Source organism: Peromyscus eremicus, chromosome 9 (assembly GCF_949786415.1).
Source record: "Peromyscus eremicus chromosome 9, PerEre_H2_v1, whole genome shotgun sequence".
NCBI lineage: Eukaryota > Metazoa > Chordata > Mammalia > Rodentia > Cricetidae > Peromyscus > Peromyscus eremicus.
In genome coordinates, this window is record NC_081425.1 from 93,117,443 (window position 1) to 93,133,939 (window position 16,497).

A 16,497-nucleotide genomic window follows, 5' to 3' on the forward strand; every position below is an offset into this window, starting at 1 on the left:
TTAATAAGGTATCTACTAAGGGAGACACGGTGACTGTCACAAGAAAACAGCTTTTAGGGAATGAGCAATTCAAGTATTGTAGATGATGACTTTGCTCTGAACTCTCCTGGACGATTTAAGGAAGAGCTGGATAGGCAGGAGGCCATACATTGCATTTCTTCTTCCATTTTCTTTTTCTGCTGTTCCTCTTTCTCTTTTGTCTCATCTTCCTTCCCTGCAAAATTCACTCTCAAAGGTGTTAAGTAGAGCAGAGAAAAGGAGGCATGTGTGGCCAGAGGAAGGGGACAGTGAGGCCCAGGGTGGGGTGCTGAAGAGTGACTGGGCTAAAAGGGGCATTTAGGTTAGTAGGACAGCATGCCTGGGAGAGCTGAATGAGAAGGACGTCTACATAGACTGTGACCCAGCCCAGGGCAACACAGCTGGGGAGGGCTAGATGGGTATTGTCCAAAGAAGTAGGCAAGCGAAGCCTAGTTTGCTCTGCTGAAGAAGAGCTAGTAGAGAAATTGGTTTCTCATGTTTCTGGATTCTGGAAAGTCCAGAATGAAGGTGATAGCACCTGGAGGGCCCCCTTCCTACGCCCTCCCATGGCATGGAGATAAGGAGCCCATTCCCCAAATGCTTTTATAGTTGCCTAATTCTCTCATGAGGGTGGAGATTCTCAGCCTAAGCGCTGCCCAGAGGACTCCATCTTCCAAGACCGAGACACTGTGCTGTCTCCATATACTAGTCTCTGGGAAACACAGAGAAAGTAATAACCTGAGGGAGAAAGTGAGAGTATGTTGTTATTTCATGTTATTTCACAAGAAACTATCTGAAAATATAACAGGTTCAAACAACAACCACCTTTTAGTTCTATCTATCTATCTATCTATCTATCTATCTATCTATCTATATATGTATCTTTTGTTTTTTCAAGACAGGGTTTCTCTGTGTAACAGCTCTGGCTGTCCTGAAACTCGATTTATTGACCAGGCTGGCCTTGAACTCCCAGAGATCCTCCTGCCTGTGCCTCCCTAGTGTTGGAATTAAAGGTGTGCACCACCACCACCCTACTTACAACTATCTTTTAGTATCTCACATGTCTGTGAATCAAAATTCAGGAAAGGGGACTCCAGGGATGGCTCATCAGGGGAGAACATTCCCATATATAGATAGACACACATGCACATAATCAAAAATGAAATAAATCTTTTTCTAATTATGTATATTTAAAAAGGAAAGAAGAGAAAATCGAGACAGGGCCTACCATGAATGGCTTGTTCTGTTCTACAGTGCCTGGGCCTTGAGGGCTGCAGTTATCTGAAATCATGATAGAAGCTGTAGATCAGCTTCCAAGGTGATGCTTTTTTTGTTTCTTTTCACTCATACCTGGGAATCTGGGCCTAGCAAACTGGCCTCTTTTCATGTGGGCTTCTCCACCCATGGTCTTCAAAAGATAGCTGAGTGTTCTCCCAGCACAGCAAGTGGAGTGAGTGATCCCAGAGGGTGAGCCAAGAAGAGGTTGTCTCCTTTGCAATCTAGCTAGAAGTTCAGATAGCATCATTTCCATCATATTTTATTCATTGGAAGTGAGTCACTAAATCCAGCCCAGGGTGAATAGGGGGAGTGGGATTAGATTGCACCCTTTGAAGGAAGAACTATCATTGAATTTGTGGACTATTTCAAGACCCCTGCAGAGTGCATCGTGTGGAGAGGTGGAGCAGCGGCCTGGTGTGGGCTTTCAGAGACCGAGGATAATGAGGAAGTGATCCACGTGGGACAGGCAGACCACCATGGGATCTGGATCTCAACTGTATTTGATGAGGACATCTAAGCTCTGACCAGAATGACAGCAGTACTGGAGGATGGATTATACACAGGGGACTGAACATATGAGTAAACGTGTTAAGAATACTTTGGGTGGGGTAGCTGCTAAGAGTTTACTTAGCAAAGTGCTTACCTTGAAAGAATGAGGACCTGAATTCAACCTTCAGAATCCATGCTTTAAAAAAAAAAATAGAGCCAGGCATGGTTTGTAATGCCAGCACTGGGGAAATAGGACCAGGCATGTCTCTGGGCTTGCTGCCAGCCAGCCTAGTCTACTTGGCAAATGAGCTTCAGGCCAACAAGAGACCCTTTCTCAAAAAGAAGATGGTAGGCCCCTGTGGGATGACACCTAAGGTCGTCCTCTGTCTTCTACATGCACAAGCACATGCACACACATGCACTACCCCCACAATGGAACACACACACCAAAACAAAACAAACAAATGAATGACTGGGGACTAGAGATGTAGCTGAGTGGTAGAACAAATGCTTAGCATGGTCAAGGCCCTAGGTTCAAGCTCCAGAACATATAACAAGATATACAACACCAAGAAGAAGAATTGAAGCCATGTTTCACACCATCTCACCAGAAGAATGAGATAAATACACAAAAGGAGAAAATTAACAGTTCCTGTGACAGAGGTGTAAACTCATGATTTATAAGATATGGAAACAGATGTGTGTGTGTGTGTGTGTGTGTGTGTGTGTGTGTGTGTGTGTGTGTGTGTTTCCAGCACATTCTGGGTGCTGTAAGCTATTCACCATTGCAATTCACTAAGAGGGCCTGAGAAAAGCAGAATCCTAATAGCAATGAGTGCTTAAATCATGGCTTGAGTATACTTATCATCCACAAATACATCCCCCTGCCCAAAGACAAAAACTACTTACAGAAATGATGGGTTCCATGGTTGGAGCTGGGAATATATAATATGAGGCCCCAAATATCTTCTTGCATTAGAAAGGCAAATATTTTCTCTAAGAATATGAAGGACACATCCTAAGGACTTTTGAGACAGGTACAAAGGTCTGTCTGTAGTTCCAGCTACTTGGAACACTGAAGCTGGAGGATTTCTTGAGTTTGAGTACTTGGAGACAGCGTGGTGAGACTCCACTCACTGGAAGAAGGGGAAGGAAGGCAGAATTAAAAAAAAAAAAACAACAACAACAAACTCACCTATGAGCCAGCATGAAGGTACTTCCATTGCCAAATCTGAGGCAATCTAAGTTAGCCGGAATAAGCTGCAAAGGGCTGGGTATGTGGCTGAGTGGGTAGAGAGCTTGTAGAGCATGCAGAAAGCCCTGGCTTTGATCCCCAGCATCAAATAAACCAGGGGTAGTGGCACACAGCTGCAATCCTAGTACGTAGGAAGTAGAGACAGGAGTATGAGAGGTTCCAGGGCATCCTCAACTACATAGGAAGTTTGAGGCCAGCCCGGGCTGTGTGAAACTAGTTCCAGTGGATCCAGTGCTGCTTCTTGTCTCCATGAGGGAAACCTGCACACACTCGGTGTTCATAAACTCACACAGGGCACTTATGCATACACATAAGTAAGTAGAGAGTGAGCGATCCAGGGCCAGAGGAGGCCCTATCTCAAGCAAAGTGAAAGGTAAGGACTGATATCTGATGTTTTCCTCTAACCTCCATACATGCACCATAGTTCACACACACACACACACACACACACACACACACACACACACGTACACACACACTTACACACACGTACACACCCTGAAAACTAAATGCAATATGCTGTTCTGAACTGGATCCTCTTTCAATAAAAGACTTGTTGGACATTTGCCAAAAGTTGAATGGTGTTTGAGGATTAGACGTTGATGTTCATTCCCTGACTCTGGTGTGGGTTGATTCTTCATAGGAAACACAAACAAGCTTATGCTTCATGATAGACTTAAGCCTTAATAACCTAAGACACTCATAGTAACAACAATGAACTTCCTTCTGTGTGTAATGATGTTACTTATGGAATACTAGAATAAAAATCGCTGAAGTTGTTCTCTCTCTCTCTGAGATGGGGGGTGGGTGGTTCTATTATGTAACTCAGGCTGTCCTTGAACTCACAACCCTCCTGTCTCAGTCTTTAGGTGCTGGGATTTCAGGTTCACACTACTATGTCCAGCTTTGTTCTTTTTCCTTCTGTTTAAATGAAGAGCACAAGCAAATATCTGGGCTCAGTCAAGTTGCTACAAAACAACCATAGGCACACAGGCCTTTCCCAGGTTACTATGCACTGGAGGAAAAAGACAATTTTAGCTGAGATTGTTGGACATGATTCTAAGCAATAAACCTATTCACTGGGGACCCAGAGCATTTCTTTGATCTACCATTAGGAAATGGTATGATACTCAGGCAATAAGTGATAGTTTAGCTTAGTCATGCCTGCTTTAGTGACATTTGTCCAGGAAATAGGCCAACAATCAGAACCAGAAGGTCAGCTGGGCTATGCTGTGCTACCACCCTGTGAAAGGAATGTGTCCCCTGTCCTCCCCCATCCCCCCACCCCCACCCCCATAGGAGATACTCATTTCAGCCAATGCAATGTATGAGTGATCCACGCTGACTGGGGGAAGGGGAGCAGGAATTTTAAGAGCCAAGATACTTTGCCTTGTCTATTTCCCTAGCAACATCTAGATGGATTTGCTTAGTCAGCCCCCATACGTCCCCAGAGAAGACCTGGAAGCACCCTAGAAGGATAGACGAGAAAGAAACCCTGACTGTTACAAGCCACTGAAATCTGGGGTCATTTGTATAGCTCTGCCTAAACTGAGAGATACATAACCCAAATCTTTGCAGTAGTTATCCCCCTGCTCTTAAAGAGCTATTTTTAGCCACCGGGCAAATTCTCACAATAGCTCCTTGATCCATGGAGTTTAGACATCCAGCTAGAGCTAATTCCCCACCCCAGAGTTCTAAACATAAACCAACTTCTCTGTTCCATCTCAGCGTTCCTCTTCAGCTCCTGAGCCATCAACTGTTAACATGTGTGTGTCTCGCCTTCCTAAGTGGACTGCCTTTTCATTTACTCTGTATATATTTTAGAGCACCAATTATATAGCATATATAAACATGTATTACATAAAACATAGAAACATATAAAAATAAACCAAGATTACTCTGACCTCGAGTAAGTCAGATTAGAATAACTCAGACTAGTTATGTGTTTTTTTTTTTTTTAACTTAGATATGCGTTTTATATAGTAAGCTGCATGTATAGTGTTTTAGACAGACAGGTCAGCATTTCAAAGAAGTTAGAATTAGTTGGCGGCACTTTAAAATCAGATGTCACATGAAAATCTAGATGAATTGTTTCTTTGAAATATGGAAAGATATGGACACCCTGGGTTCTTTCTCCCCAGGGCTATGATCAGCTGAGCGAGATCATCTGCTTTCTCCTCAGCAGATTCCGAACTTTTCCAGTTCCGCACGGGGCTCCCTCCACCCCTTCGCCACTGAGGGATGAACCCAGCTTAGCTCATGACCAGCTCTCATCACTGCAAACCATATGTGTGAGTTTGCTCGTCTATGGATGCCCAAAACAAAGCGATCCTAACTGCCAGTCACTTAAAGAGAGGCTGTATGTCTCTTTCCTAAGAACGTTTCTCGAACAGGAATATTAAATACAGAACAGAGATGGGTTATCACTGAGGTTCCGGCCTGCCACGCCCTGCTTAGCCTATCTCCTTCTTGCCATTTGCTAAACCATGTCATTTCAAAAATATAACACCATTTTAAAGAACATTTTTAGGTCTACAGAAAAGCTGACAAGGTAGTCTAGAAGAAGTCTCACAAGCAGGGCCAGTGAGATGACTCTATGGATAAAGGCACTTGCTGGCAACCCTGAGAACCCCAGAACCTACGGGGTTGAAGGAGAGACTCAATTTGACCTCTGACTTCCACATATGAACTGTGTGGCATGTGCTCTCCCCAACAAATAGATAAAAGAGTAAGTGTGTGTGTGTGTGTGTGTGTGTGTGTGTGTGTGTGTGAGTGACTGCAAGACTTCTCTCTGGGTTCTACTTTTATTATTTCAACTGTTTCTTCATAGTGCCAATATATGGGCCTTTTGGGGACATTCCATATCCAAACTATAGCTTACAATACTTTTTTTTTTTGGTTTTTTGAGACAGGGTTTCTCTGTGTAGCTTTGCACCTTTCCTTGAACTCACTTGGTAGCCCAGGCTGGCCTCGAACTCACAGAGATCCGCCTGGCTCTGCCTCCTGAGTCCTGGGATTAAAGGCATGTGCCACCACCGCCTGGCCATAGTACATTTTTAATAATCAGTGAACCAATAATGATACAGTCTCAGGATCCAAAGTCCATGTTTTATTCAGATTTTCTTAATTTTTATCTACTCTCTTTTTCCTGTTGCAAGATCCCACTCAGGATATCATCTTCCAGCCCTCTTCTTCTTCTTCTTCTTCTTCTTCTTCTTCTTCTTCTTTCTTTCTTTCTTTCTTTATTGTTTTGTTTTGGTTAGGTTTGGATTTTTTTTTTGTTTTCGAGACAGGGTTTCTCTGTGTAGCTTTGCGCCTTTCCTGGATCTCACTCTGTAGACCAGGCTGGCCTCGAACTCACAGAGATCCGCCTGGCTCTGCCTCCCGAGTGCTGGGATTAAAGGCGTGCGCCACCACCGCCCGGCAGGTTTAGATTTTTTTTTATTTCATTTATGGTTTCACTATGTAACCAAGGCTGGCCTAAACTCACTACATGGCCCAGGCTGACCTCAAATTCAGACTTGGAATATCTCTGCCTTGAAGCCTCTTACGGACTGATATTACAGGTGTGTTCCCCGCAAACGCCCCCCCCCCCTTTCCAGGTTAGCATTTTACATTAATCATTACATCTCCTGTGATCATTAATCTTCATCGTCATCATATTGACTGGCTTAAACTACCTTGAAGACACACCTCTGGGTGTTGTCTGTACGGGTGTTTCTAGAGGAGTGTAGCTGAGTTAGGAAGCCCCGCTTTGAATGTGAGTGATGCCGTTTTGTGGACGGAGGATCTGGTGTCGTTCGGAAGGAAAGAGGGAGAAGGTGAGCTCTGCCTGCCTGCAGCCATCTTTGCTCTGTTCCTGCAAACACGACGGGGACCAATTACCTCCTGTCCCTTCCATCACCCCTCCTGTCCCTTCCATCACCCCTTCTCCTCCACAGCGGGTTGTACCCTCGAACTGTAGCCCCAAATCAACAAATCCGTCCTTTTCAAATAGTTTTTGTCGGACATCTGGTCGCAGTCACGTCACGAGAGAGGAACTCATACACCTCCCTAGGCTCCTCTTAGTTCCTCTGGCTTTCCTTGTTTTGATGACTATAGCAGTTTTAAGGAGTGCTTACAATTGTTGTGGTCCTCAAAAAGAATAGGTGTTCTGTTGAATGCTCCACTATTGAAGTTCGTTTTTGTCATGGGCAGGCAGGGCCTGTGGATTCTTAGGAATAGGGTCACTGAGGTAAAGCCCCTTCTTCTCATCACATGCTGTCAAGAGTATTTAGCTCTCAGTGTGACTTTCCAACGTCATCTGGCCCTCACGTGAGCACTGGGTTCCATTGCTGGGGTTCCTCTCTTGCTACATAGTCTCATAAGGTGGCCACTAAGTGCACCCTAGGGGGGGATTCTCTATGTCAATTATTTGGAACTCTTCTGTGTGGGAAATTTGTCTTTAATTCCCCATTTATTTGTTCAATCATTTCTTGATATCAGTACGCATCCATGAGAGTTTACTTTTACTCAATAGTACTTTACTGTGTTGCTCAGACTGACCTAGCTCTGGAGATTGGGAGCTCGTTTACAGTGGACTTCTGTGTCTTTTTGGCATGTCTCCATTGTTGTTTCTTTTGTTTTTGTTTGTTGTTGTTGTTGTTGTTGCTTGTTTGTTTTGTCTAAGCAATGTCTTGTTTTCTGGTACCTTAAGATGCTTCAGGCTTATCTTGTCTATTTCCTGCCAGGCCTGGCATCCACCATTCTTCTAATAAAAGATTTGCCCTTTTACTGTATACTATGGTTTGAAATTGAAACATCCCCAAAAGACTCATGTTCTGTTTTATTCATTTGTTTGTTTGTTTCTGTTTTGTTTTTTGAGACAGGGTTTCTTTATGTAGCCTTGGCTGTCCTGGAACTCTCTCTGTAGCCCAGGCTGGCCTGGAACTCACAGAGATTTGTCTGCCTCTGCTTCCCAAGTGCTGGGATTAAAGGCATCTACCACTACCCGGCCCAAGGGTCATGTATTTGAACTGCTGGTCCCAGGCTGATAGTAGTGTTTGGGTAGGTTGGAGGCCTTTTAGGAGGTGGCACCTGGATGGTGGAGATGGATCATTAGGGGTGGAGATTAAAGGGTTATAACCCTCTCTGTTTCTGGTGTGGCTCTCTGCTTCCTGGTCCTGACCTCTATTCCCCGCCCATGGAACTGCTCTGCCTGAGCTTCCTTGGTGTCATGGGCTGGAGCCTCTGAAAGGCCCTTCCTCCTTCAGATGGCTTTGTCAGGAGTTCTGTCCCAGCCAGGAGAGTAAGCAATATACTTAGCATAAAAAAATTAAAACTTTTAATTTTTAACTTTACCTGAGCTGGGTAAAAACTTTATGTTTTGGTAAAATAAAAGGGGGCTGGGCATGTAGCTCAGGGTAGAGTGCTGCCATGCATGTATAAAGCCCTGGATTTGATTCCCAGCACCAGAAACAAACAGTTATACAAACCCACAGTCGGGCCCTGGAGCCTCATACTTGTAATGTCTGCGTTTGGCTCAGGGGGCTGAGCAGGAAGATTGCCGAGTTCAAGGCAAACCTGTGCTACATTGCAAGACTCCGTCATCAAAGCACGTGCCAAACCCTCCAGTCCTTTTCTTCCTGTTCTTTGGATGTGGTCACACTGACCACCAGGCTGGGTCACATAGGCACTGATGAAACAATATGTTAAATGCTCAAAGCCATAAATAAATATGAATAAATAAATAATAAAAGTACAGCTACACAAAGAAAGGGGACACTAAGACTGTGGAGGAGCTGAAAGAAGCGCCAGGCCCAGAGAGCAGCTCAGAAGCAAAGAAAGTACTCCTGGGGAGCAGACACAGTGCATGTTATCTTTGTTTTAGAGGCCAGGCTCTTTGGAGGCCCCCCCCCCCCCCCCCCCCCCCCCCCCCGAGACAGGGTTTCTCTGTGTAGCTTTGCGCCTTTCCTGGAACTTGCTTTGGAGACCAGGCTGGCCTCGAACTCACAGAGATTGATTTTAAATGTATTTATAGTGGAGGGTGCCTGCGTGGGAGTACTTTTGTAAGTTAGTTCTTTCTTTCCACTGTATGAGTCCTGTGGGATCAAACTCAGGACATCAGCCTTGGCAGCAAGGGCTGCTGAGCCATCCTGCTAGCCTGGTTCATGACTTTTGTTCTGTAACTAAAAACGTCATGCAATGGTTAGCACATTGGAACATGTTATTTGGGGTAGCCTGAGTCTGTGTTGCAGGGTCATAGTTACTCATATTTGGCTCTGAACTCTAGTTCTCGTTGAGGTGAGAGCCTATGTTCTTTCATCCATACAGCTCACCAGATAGAACAGCCCTCAGTGTGGTCAGCCCAAAGATTGTCCAGCCCCGCTGCTCGTCCTGTGTGAAGTTTATGGACTCAGTGCACAAACTTTGTTCTGAGTGCCGAAGATTTCTGATTTTTGTATCTGGTGACCCTGTCATTCAAAAAATGGTTGGGCCAGGAGTGGTGATACAGTCCCATAATTTCAGCACTCAGGAGGTAGAGGCAGGAGGATCCCCGGGTTATTGGATGGAGTTTGTCTCAAAACAAAGCAAAATGTCCAAATAGAAAGAAGGAAAGAGATGGAGGAGGAAGGAAGTGAAAAGAAAGCAAACACACACACACACACACACACACACACACACACACACACACACACACACACCTGAGCATCTCATCAGCAATGTAATGCAATCTATTCTGAGAATAGATTCATTATCTGAGCTAATGAAGTAGGGAAAAGGTCAGAAAAGATCGTGTCAGCCATGGGCACTGAGACAAACCAGTGGGGGGAAAAAGACAGAAGGCTCCCGGAGTTGTTGCTGAAGCTGTGTGTGGCTGCGAGAGGGGGAGACCGAAGGGGAAGAAGTCGGTAGCGGGAAGACAGAGTAAAGGAGCACTCCCGTGCAGACTCACTCCTAGTGAAACGCATCTGGACAATCTAGGTACTGCTTGCTGAGGAAGGACAGGGAGGCCAGCTTGACAGGAGCAAGGAGAACAAGCCAGGACGTTGGTTTGATGAGCCAGCCTCTCTAAAGCTGGGCCTGGTCAGCGTTCATGATGGAGTCTAAAACAGTGAAAAATTGGAAGGCCCTGAACATTTTTCTAGACACAGAGAGCTAATAGAGCCATGCATGTTTGCTGAAGGTCGAGACTGTCAAGAGAACCGCTTCAGCTTCTGGCAGCCCTAGATAATGCGTTGGCTGCCTGGGATCAGACCTTGTAGCTTATCAACTCTGCCCTATGTCTCCAGGCGCTTAACTCACTTGTGCCCCCAAAAGCCCTTGTGGAGAAAAGATCTGTTATAATTGTCCTTATCGCCAAGCATGACGCCCCATTTCTTCCCCCCCCCCCACACAATATCCAGAGCTTTCTGGAAGAAACTGGATATAGTCAGATAAGGGGGGTACACAGCCTGAGTTCGGGTGGGGAAGGCCCTGAACGAAAATGTTCGTCCATTCAACTAAAATATCTTGGGTTTTGGAGCCGACCGGGAGCACTGGATACTGCTCCCAAGAAAAGGCAAACTCAGAGAACCCTACGTCCGGCCACATAACAGCGATTGCTATAACTTTGCACTTCAGTGTTTTCCCGGATCGCTAAGAGGGAGTTGGAGCAGAGGCCACTGGCCAAGGGCGTCGGGCTTGCTGGGTGGGTCAGTTTCATTGGGAGCGCAGAGACCGCGCAGAGGCCACCACCTAACGCTCGCCGCGTGGCTGAGCGAGCGCCCATTTCCTCCCGAGTGGAGCGACTCCCACCTCTGTTAACCCCTTCTCGAATTCAAAGGCCCTCAGACCAGGCGATCAGAGCCCAGGTGGGGCCGGAGGGCTGATCTTGCCACGGCTTGCTGGACCCTGGCGGCTCCCGACCCCGGCTGGTTGGCAGAGTCGGCGGCGAACTGAACCAACGCGTCTGCCTTTGCTCACCGCCCCACTTTCTCAGCTCTGGCCAAGGCCAGGACAGCCCAACAAAGCAGCTAGGCCTCTGATCTGACCAGGAAGTCTCCTCGAGGTCATCGGCACTACAAAGGAGGCCCTAGTTGGCACCTTTTTTCTTGTAAATTCTAGGTCAGGCCCCTTGTGCAAAGCAAATCCCCAGGGAGGAGCGACCAAGCACCGGGCTCCCACCCCGCCCACTCCGGTATCCTGGGGTGCATTCATTTGAAATGCTAATATTTTGAATCGTTTCTCTTTTCCCGGACCGGGTGCATCTTCTAGAAAGTAGGCTAAAGCCTCGGTGAGATTAAAGAACACGCCGCCGTTGGCTTGGGCAGGAAGCGGTAAACATTTGTTGACCCAAAGGAGCAAGGCAGGTGTTTGCAGACAAATGAGGGTAAATTATTGCAGAGCCCATAGCCCAGACCACTCGCTTTAAAGTCTCCTTTGTGCACTGATTTCAAAGTTGAAGTTTTCCGAGTCCACTGACCCTTATTTGGACCGGTCCCTGCTATCGCCCCAGCCGGTACAGGCGGCCATTTGGTCTCCCGCCTCTGTGCAGCAGGACAGAAAGCAGGTCGCCGGTGGAGGGTGGATGGGGTGATCCAAATTCAAGTCCCGCCCAGGTAGCCGGCCTATTCTAGGTGCTGATAGATGGAGTTCCACTTCCCAGCGCGGAATAGAGAAGTGACACAGCGTCTCTCTCTCTCTCTCTCTCTCTCTCTCTCTCTCTCTCTCTCTCTCTCTCTCTCTCCCTCCTCCCTCTCCCCCCTCCCTCCCTCCCTCCCTCCCTTCTTCCCTCCCCTCTTTCCCCTCCCTCCCTTCCTCCCTCCTTGGCATGTGTTTCTTTGTCCACATTCGATAGTTTGTCGGGTTATTGCCAAAAATTATCAAGTCGGATTCCTTGTCCAGCCCAGCTGCTAGCGATGGTAACAGTACCCGCGAACACCTTGGGAGCGCTGACACTCTGCCAGGCGCTGTCCCAACCCTTTCAAAAAGATTAACTCTGCAGGAGACGAAAGTCGCGTCTAGCTGCTTTCTAGAAGCGGTCTAACACTTGTTACTCACTTGCCTCATGGGATGAGAGTAAATTGGGGCACACTTCCTGGTTGGATATGGGATCGGAATTTTGCAGATGGACCGCCAAGGGCCCCGAGTTTCTGGGTGTTGGAGAGGACTGCACAGGACCAGGCTTCATCCTGGTTCTGGAACGTTTCCAGGTTCCCCACAATTCTCCACCTTCTGAGTTCTCTAACCGCTCAATTCTCCAAGCAAAAGCACTCCCTTATCTTCCAAAAGTTTTTGCCCCAAGCTGGGAAAACCCAATAGAGGCATGATCATTTTTCACCCAACCCCCATACACGATGAAGTAAGTGATAGAAAGGATGGAATTCTTTCCTGCTCTCCTGGGAGAAGCTCTGAGGCTCAGAAACTTTACAGGGCAGCTTGACTTGGTGGGGGTGTGTGTGTGTGTGTCGGCGGCGGTGTGCACACAGAAGCAAGGGGTCCTAAAGAGGAGGTTTTTTTTTTTTTTTTTTTAAATCTTACCACCCAAAGGCTGGAGTTACTCACTGGAAGAAACCCCAAACCGGGATATTCATAAGCCTTTCAGAGTCCCCGTTCCTCTCTTTTCTCTGCCTCTCTGGGCAGCTGAGAGAACTGGTAAAGGTGGGAAGCCAGTGGCACCAATTTGTCTGGACGCTGTTGGAGGACTCCGTAAACCAGGTGGGATGGCAGTATCCACTTCTTGGCTGAGACAAAGAACTGTGTCCTCAAACTCAAAAGCCTGGCTTTGTAGACCAGTGGTTCTCAACCTTCCTAATGCAGTTTACTCCAGTTCCTCATGTCGTGGTGACCCCCAGCCATAAAATTATTTTCGTCACTACTTCAGAACTGTAATTTTGCTACTGTTATGAATCTTAATATAAATAACTGATATGCTTGATATCTGATATGTGACCCACATGAAAGGGTCGTTTGATCGCCATGAGTAGCCATGGGTCACGGACCCACGGGTTGAGAAATATCCTGTAGACTGTTTCCCTATCCTTGTTGCCTACAGATAAGCTGACCTCCAAACCAGACTGAACTTGACCTCTTCCATCTTTACTGTGTGTGTGGAGGTCAGAGGACAACTTGTGTGTGTTGGTTATCTCCTTCCACCATGTGGATCCAGGGACTGACCAAGCTGTGACCTCTTTCTTTAAACAAGCAGGAAAGTCTCAACCCTGATCCTTGTTTCTCTGTGCAAACTCAAGCCTGCAGCTTGGAAGGGCAACAGAAGGGTGGGTTCCTTCTCCTGCCTTAAACTTCAGGGCCTAGGACAACAGGCTTCATGCTTCTGACCTCCGGAGACAGGCAGACATGGTTTTAAAAGTCTGGCTCTATTGCCTAGCTGTTAACTTGCTGGGTGGTCTTGGGAAAGTTGGTTACCTGGTATAGTGCTCTTTGTGTGTCCCCTTAGTGAAATGGTAGGACAATACACTAAGCCCTAAGAAGGAGATGCTGGTGACAGTGTTAGTGACAGAGCAGGGATTGCACTGTGGTTGGCCAAGAGAGCTCACCCAACAGGGGTCTTCTCTTCTGATGAGAACAGTGCAAGTGTAAGTGGCTGGCTTCTCACAAGCTCTCTCAAGTTCTACTGTGGCACAGAAGAAACCATAATGTCTCTGCCACCGCCAAACTGTCCGGTCCTGGCCTCCAGGCTTAGGTGGGCAGCAAGCAGAGGCAGATTGACTTCTGGAACAGGTGGCACCCCAGTGGCCTCTATCTGGAGTCAGCTAACACCCTTACTGCTGGGATCTTGCTCCAAGCAGGATTTCCTGCTGCTTCCAGTCTTGGGGAACCCAAGCAGAGCTTGGGGGTCACTCAGTTGCCTTGCGCTGCTTCCGATGTTGCCACTTCAAGGCTATTAATCCCTTCTTCAACATTTCTAAGACTTATGTATATATATATATCATATTCATTTTCCCAAACTCTTTCTAGAAAGAGCCATACGTGACTGTAATGCCACGTGCCTGGGTTTTAAAATAGAGACCATATGGGAACAAGATTACAGGATGATTGATTCTCATAGAGTAGGCTGTGTGATCTAGGAAAAGGCATTGCAAGTGCAGAGGGAGAATGATGTTCCGGGCAGAGAGAACTGTAGGAATCCAAGCATGAAGTCTTGATACCTGAGGACTGTTTTACAGGCTGGAGGCTGCTGCAGGGAACTGAAGGTGTTTAAGGTAACAAGCAACCATATGGAGTTATTGCTGGGCACAGCCAAAAGTCATTAAAGTTTTGGAAGCAGAGGGAAGTGATTTATCAAATGTACGACTTTGAAGTATCATTCTGGGGGTTAAGGAAGGGTGAATTCATTTTTTTTTTAAACTAGGCTATTTTTAGTCAGGCTGGTGGCACACACCTGTAATCCCAGCACCTAACAGACAGAGTCAGAAGGATCAGTGCAAATTCGAGGCCAGCCAGGGCTATATAGCAGGACCTCGTTGGGGAAAAGAAAAAAAAAAGGCTTTTCTTAGAAGAGTTTAATTTTATTTATTTATTATTTAATAATCTGACAGACTTATAGAGCACAGTGTGACAATTTGATACACGTATGAAATATGTAATGATTAAACCAAGGTAATTAACATTTCCAACTCTCCTCAAATATTTAACAATTTACTTGTTAGGAAATTTCAGCCTTCTCTCTTCTAGTTCTTTCTATACAAAATTACTGGAAACAATGGTCAGACATTCTTCAGAGCACAAGGCTCATTTTATCTAACTGTAGGTATCAACTTGGCATCCAATCTTTTCTTATTCTCCCCCTCCCCCATCTAGGATGAGCACTATTCTAGGAAATCAATGGCTTTTCAAAAAAGGTTTGTGTTTATTTTTTAAGTGTGTGTGTGTGTGTGTGTGTGTATGTGTGAGTGCAGGTGCCTGCAGAGGTCAGATGCCTTGGGACCCCTGGAGCTGGAGTTACAGATGGTTTTGAGCCACCCAACATGGCTGCTGGGAACTGAATGTCACAAGAGTCATCTCTGCTCTTACTATTGAGCCATATCTCCGGCCCTGTGAAATCAACTTTTTAAACTTCCTCGTGAATGAGAACATGAGGTATTTCTTTCTGTGCCTTGCATATTTATTTCACTTATGATGTCCCCAGTTACAACACTTAGATGCACAGAGAAATTAAGCACATAGTATACAGAGTCCCCACAAACCCCTCTCCTAATCCCATCCCAAATGCTCCTATTATTAACACTCCAGTGTGGTGTGCTTGTTTTTAATGAAGCAATGTTAACTAAGGCTATAGTGAACACTAGAGTCACTCTCTGTGGCACCGAGTTCTACAGCTGACACATGTAACTGCTACAGCACTGTAGCAAAATGTCCCCTCCTCAGTCTCCAGGGTAACGTGTACTCATCCTGCCTCTGCGTTCTCACTTCCAGGCTGATTTTTTAAAAATTCTGTCTCTGTAGTTTTTGCCTTTTCTACATGTCATTCCACTAGAAGCATAAAGTACCAAGCCTTTAGGTTCTTGCATTTACCTGGTTGCATTTAAGGTTCTGCTATATCCTTTCATAGCTTTCCTATTTAGCCAGGGCTTTTCTGTCTAGTCCAGGCTGGCCTCAAATTTATGACAGCATACCTCAAAAAACGAAATAAATGAATAAATGTGAAATTAACTTTAACAGCATACTCTATTTCTCCCAGTGCATAAAATATCATCATTTTAACATTTAACCAGGGAGCAAATTTAAACGATTATGTATCTTTTTGTACCAAGCCCTTGAAATCCAGCACACCTCAGGGTAGACTAGACACATGTTCAGTACTCAGTAGACATGGCTTGTGTCTGTCACACTGGACAATGGGGATGCAGCTGTGTGCTGAGTGCTGGGGACATGGCAGAGATCAAAGTGGACAGGAATCTCTATTCATATAGTGACATTCTAGTGTGGGAGACAAAGAAGAAAGAAGTAATCAAGTACTGTTGGAGAGTTTTATTAAGAAAAGAATATGTGAATCCCGCCAGAGAGATCCGAAGGCAGCTGAAGACTGCATGAGTAATCCAGAAAGCCCTGTGGATGCAGAGACTTCAAATTAAATGTGGGGAAATCTCTGCTGGATCACACTAATGCTAGGTAGCAAGCCACTCTCAAATTCAGCTTAGCACAAATAGTCATTATTGCTCCTGAGCCTGCAGGCCAGTGGGGCAGTCTCAGTCCTAGGTGGGCTCATGCAGGTACCAGGATAGCTGCAGGGCAGATTGGTGGCTCTGTAGGTCAGCTCTGGGGCCGCTGCCTGGTGACTGAAATAGGATGACTTCAGCTCTTTTCCATGTGGCTTCTCACCATCTAACAAGCAAGCCTGGACCTGTTCTCTGGGCAGAGGCAGCAGATCCAAAAGCCAGTGTGAAAGCTTTAGGCTTCTTAAGCCTCCAGTGTGAAACATTATCAATCACTTCTGCCCCTTTCTTTTGACTAAGGGAACTTACAGGGCCCGCCTT

General features: G+C 46.1%; 1 long non-coding RNA gene across 1 annotated transcript; it reads right to left on the bottom strand.

Moving 5' to 3' along the window:
• Positions 1-1,069: 1,069 nt before the first annotated feature.
• On the bottom strand, positions 1,070-12,299 carry LOC131920149 (uncharacterized). Its single transcript, XR_009381518.1, has 3 exons — positions 12,062-12,299; positions 2,695-2,921; positions 1,070-1,521 (listed from the first exon to the last, which is right to left on the bottom strand). It is a non-coding gene; the product is annotated as an uncharacterized LOC131920149 (long non-coding RNA).
• Positions 12,300-16,497: the final 4,198 nt, after the last annotated feature.